Below are 5,174 nucleotides of genomic sequence, written 5' to 3' on the forward strand. Positions count from 1 at the left end.
TATTGACTGCCGCCTCGCGCACACTGGTACAGGGGGGGCTGCTTTTTTTTTTTTTTTTTTTTTTTTTTTTTCGCCGCCCCGGCTGACGTGGTTGCGGACTTTGCCGCGCGCAGGCGCGCGACAGACTTCTACCGGACTGCATACAATTTCAGCAACAACAATCCCGTGGGTTCAGTTGCAGTCCCCGCGTGGCTTAAGCGCCGAGCATTTTTACTCGCTACCTGGCTTAAGCGCCGAGCATTTTTATCGCGCTACCTGGCTTAAGCGCCGAGCATTTTCAGCCTTAAGCGCGGGCGTTCGGCGCTCTCCGTGGCCGCCCCGGCTGACGTGGTTGCGGACTTTGCCGCGCGCCGGCGCCGACAGACTTCCACCGGAATGCATACAATTTCAGCAACAATCCCGTGGCTTCAGTTTTAGTCCCCGCGTGGCTTAAGCGCCGAGCATTTTTTCTCGCTACCTGGCGTAAGCGCCGAGCATTTTCAGGCTTAAGCGCGGGCGTTCGGCGCTCTCCGTGGCCGCCCCGGCTGACGTGGTTGCGGACTTTGCCGCGCGCAGCTTGAGCGGTGAGCATTTTCAGTCGCCATATGTGGCTTAAGCGCGGGCGGGGTGTGGCCGCCCCGGCTGACGTGGTAGCGGACTTGGCGTAATGTTGCCCGTTGTTTCACAGGAAACGGGCACCGCGAATTTCATGCTTTCTTTCCAGCTTGGAACGTTTGGCTTTGTGTGCGGGTGCTGCATTTAAGGAGCTGTGTATAACTTTATAGAGCGTCTCAAGAAAAACAATTTGTTTGAAGCTTCACACGTGAGAGGAGCGGCTTCTGAGTACGAGGCGGTTTTCCTTTTTTTTTTTTTCTGCCGATAATTGTACTCATCTGCCACGTCTCTCACCACGATATGATATTTTTTTGGGGGGTTTCTCCTTTGATCCTCAAGTGAACGGACTGTCCAGTACTGATGCCATTTACAAAAATCCAAAACAGCAGAGGCCCGCACCTGCTCAATCAACGCCAACTCAATTTAAGGAAGGGCTGTTCAAAAGCTGATCGAAACCATCCAGTTTGGGAAAACCTATTTTATGCAGTAGTTTTTATTATTATTTTTTTTTTATTGTGAGAGACGTGAAATCCACACCACGAAATGAACGTCCCTTTGTTACCCTTTTGTTACCGCGGCTTCGAAACCGTGCGTAATACCAATTTAATTGTGTCCTGGTTGGCCGTTTGTCAGCACTTTGTGTTCTTCTAGAAAATCAACTACTAGTTTATAAATTACGTGCGCGAAATTTTCCTCCGTGTGCACCACCAAAATACTTAAAGAAGAGAGAATGCGTCCGGGGCCTTGGGATTTCGAAAATGCCGTGCTCTGAAATTTTCACATCCGCCATTGGAAAGATAATTATTATCCGTCGTAAAAAAGAAAAAAAAAAAGAAAGAAATCACATTTGAAATTATCATTGAAAGTGGCCACGTTTTTCGGGGCATGTCTTGATGAAATAATTTCAGTTCAGTTCAGCATGATTGGATTTCATCTTTTCCAGTATTCTCAGTACTCTCGTTGTAGTACCAATTGCCGGCAGATTTTTTTTTTAGTTGTTTAGAGTTATACATTCCTGAACGATGTTTTTCTTTTCCTCAAAGCTAGCCATAGAACCAGCGCTTTCTATAAAATCATGACAATAAGAATCCAGCATATCGGTTCATCTTCGGCGCGATTAAAGTTCGGGAACTGGCGATTTTTTATTGCCGTGATCAAGAAGGTTAACACCAGATAAGGCGTGATATTTCAGCATACCAGTCACGATATCTAATCGAATCTAAGATTGAAATGGCGTTCTGAATTCTTTCGGTTCCAGATAGAAAGAAACAGAAAAAAAAAAAAAAAAAGAAAGGATGTGATTGATTGCCATTCAAATCTGAAGACCGCGTGGAGAAAGTGTTCCGGTTTACATTCGGCAAATCAAAATGAACGGCTAAAATTAATCCATCGTCTGGTTTCATGCGCGAGATCACGTAAAAGGCAGCCATTCTTCTTAGCATGGTTTCTCTCTTTTGCTCTCTCATTCGCGCACGGAAATTTCTTCGTACGGGAATTTTATGAAGCGAAGGCGGCTGCAGACCATTTTCTTTGTTTAGTTCATGTTCGTAGGCGCAAATTACAAACCTAACACTTGGAGCAACATTTCCACTACTCTAGAGGGGCATAAACTGTAGACAGTGCACGCTTTCTCATTTATCCAATCGCTCGCAAACACATTGCATTGCTAGTCTACAGTGGCAATACAAAGTGACGTTTCACCATGCACGTCGAAGTTCATTACCAGTACCGCGCCAGCATCGACCGGCCGGCGAAGCGACGAGCTCAGCAGCGCATGCGCAAGGCCCGACACCACCCCAACCGAGCTTCCCTGCTTATCGGAGAGAGCAAGTGCGCGTGAACACGGGCGCGTCTGAGTATCTGGATTTAAAAAAAAAAAGAAAAAGAAAGCGTTTCCGAGATATTGACAAAGACAAGTGGTCGCGGTCGCTCTGAATCTTATCGTATTATAGAAAACGTGGGATGGCGGCGCTTCCTCGAGGGTCAGAAAGTACAATCGTCGAACTAGGTGGCAAGTGGAGTACATCCTTTTTCTTGGAACGGTTTGCAATTGACTGCTTGAATGTGCCGACCACGCGTCGCGGGTCGCGTATAGAGCCAACCGTTGGCAAGCACGCGTCTAGCGTAGCAGCAGAACCGATCGCGGTTGCGATAACCCATCGTTGGCAGCGAAAAAGAAAAACACCCACACGCAGTTTGTAGCAATAACCGTACAAATCAATGTGGTTTTAAATATAGCTTCACTGGTCACCCAAGAAGGGCACCGAAACTTTCTCATGACGCACACCGCTGTAGTCCACAAAGAACAAAGCGCACAAAATAGATATGATACAGCCGCACCGCATTATTTCGTGTTTTCACCATTTCATTACTTTCGTGTGCATGCGCGCTAGGGCCACGCAGGCCAGGAGTAAAAGGCACGAAAAAAAAAAAAAAAATGGTACGCAATCCTAAGCTTTGACTTGACTGCTGTGGCACTCGCATTTGTGTTCTTTACCTTAGGCGAACGCAATGCGCAAACTGAACTGGAATTTCCAATAATGGAAATTCCTGTTTGGCTCATATTTGCGTTTTTCGCCCGAGCAAGCGCTTCACTGCACTACGCTTTGCCCCTTCAACGTGGCTACACTGCCCGGCAGGCGTGTTCTGCGTAGGGCCGAACCTGCAGGCAAAAAGCATGGGCGCCGCCATCTTGTTGAGAGCGGCGCCAGGGACACAATCGCGCCTAGCTCATTGAGTTTTCCCCCAAAACTGAAAAAAATTTGACTTCATTAAACGAGAAAGATGCCACGAGTGTCCCAACAAAAAGCTTTGAGGATTACCGAAGGGTAACTGAGGGCGACGCAACGGGCTCTGGAAAGAAGGATGATGGGTGTGGCGTCACGGGGGGATCGGAATAGAGCAGATTGGGGTGTGCGAGAACAAACGCTCGTTAATGACACCAAAGTTTAAACCAGGAAAAACAAATGGGCATGCGCAGGGCATGCAATCTGGGGGGAAGATAACCGGTGGCCATTAAGGGTTACAGACTGAATTCCGAGAGGAGGGAAGCGTAGCAGGGGGTGGCAGAAAGGTAGGAGGGCAGATTAGATTAGGGACTACATGGCGACAATCGGCACCTGACCGGGGTACTTGGAGGATCATGGGAGATGCCTTTGCCCTGCAGTGGGCGTAGCCAGGATGATGATGATGATGATGTTCATGATGAAAAGGTAGCAACAGGTCTTCGTAACATACAGGTTAGAAAGATGAGGCACCTTTTAACCCTTGAATATATTTCGCCACATTCGGGCATACGACAAGTTTGTTTTCGAGGCGCTCGGTCCCACTGCTGCGAAAATGTGTACACAAAGGCTGCACAGTAGTTGCCAGAAATCGGGCACTCTATTTTTCTTTCATAGGGAATCTTTCTTCCACTTGGGCAGCGGATTTCGGCGGCAGGGCGAGCTTGCGTGGGCGCGGTGGTTTACGGATCCAAGCGATAGTGAACTCCAAAATCCAGTGTTGGCTTTGAGTGGGATTCATATTGATTGCGAACCCCACGGCTAATCCTACCCCCCATCCCCCCAAGTGGCTCTTTACAGGAGACAATCATTCAGAGACATCGGACAAATAGGAATTCTGGTTCTTTCTTTTGCTTTCATTAATTTTTCTCGAAGCCCATAACTAGAAATTTGCTGGAGCGGCTGTCCCATTTGCGACGCAACAAGTGCGACGCTACACACAGATGGAGTGGCAGTTTAATTACTCTCGTGGTCCGCGAACCGGCATCGTTGCGTGTAGTATAGGAATGGTGCGTGTCAAGTCAGTGCTCGCGTTGAGCTTGTGCTCTTCATTTTGATTGAATGAAGTCTCACCTAAGTGAGCGGGGCCGATCCCGGAGGTAGTGCAATACCGGGCCGACCTGCGGCGGAGGTGAAGCAGGCTTCAAGCACTCCGCCAACTTCCAAAAATAGGTTTAATATCGTGGGTCCATATAGAACCCGTATCAGATATTAAGCTGATAAGAACAGATACTACACTTTGATCTTAGCCAAAAGGCCGAGAAGCGATGTCCTTCACTTCACTTCATTGTACTACTGCCTTGTGGGCGCCCTGCCGACATGGGTAACCTCAGCAACAGCGTGGGCAATATTATAAAATTCAGCCTGTGTACAGACTCAACGCTCCCTATCTCACGGATGAATTCGCAACGCCTCAGTCTTTCGCTGTTAACGAAACGCTGTCGCGTAGAAACGAGACCCGAGTGCAAGCTTGCTTGTAACGCGAAACCAACCAAGGCAACCTCGTAGAAAACGGAACAGGCGAGCGGAAAAAAAACGCGCCAGGGGAATGCTTACTTCCGTCTGAATGCGACCGCTCAAGGTGACCTTCCTTGAGGGCTTCGTTTCAAGCCCGTGTGCAATTGTAATATACTACGCGCATTTCCTTCATTTCTTTTTATTTACCGCAAGGCCCACTGAAAATTTTGATACGGCACAGGCCGGGACGGATCGCAACGTGTCGAATCGACCGGTAGAATTAGGTAGCATGCCCCATGTACGAAGACGAGCAACATAGAAGATCTGTCTCGCGTGTGT

General features: G+C 48.2%; 1 non-coding gene across 1 annotated transcript; it reads right to left on the minus strand.

Annotated features, from left to right (window-relative positions):
- Positions 1-4,455: 4,455 nt before the first annotated feature.
- Positions 4,456-4,647, minus strand: LOC140215083 (U2 spliceosomal RNA). The gene has a single exon (XR_011892003.1). It is a non-coding gene; the product is annotated as a U2 spliceosomal RNA (small nuclear RNA).
- Positions 4,648-5,174: the final 527 nt, after the last annotated feature.

Source organism: Dermacentor andersoni, unplaced genomic scaffold, assembly GCF_023375885.2.
Source record: "Dermacentor andersoni unplaced genomic scaffold, qqDerAnde1_hic_scaffold ctg00000814.1, whole genome shotgun sequence".
Lineage (NCBI taxonomy): Eukaryota > Metazoa > Arthropoda > Arachnida > Ixodida > Ixodidae > Dermacentor > Dermacentor andersoni.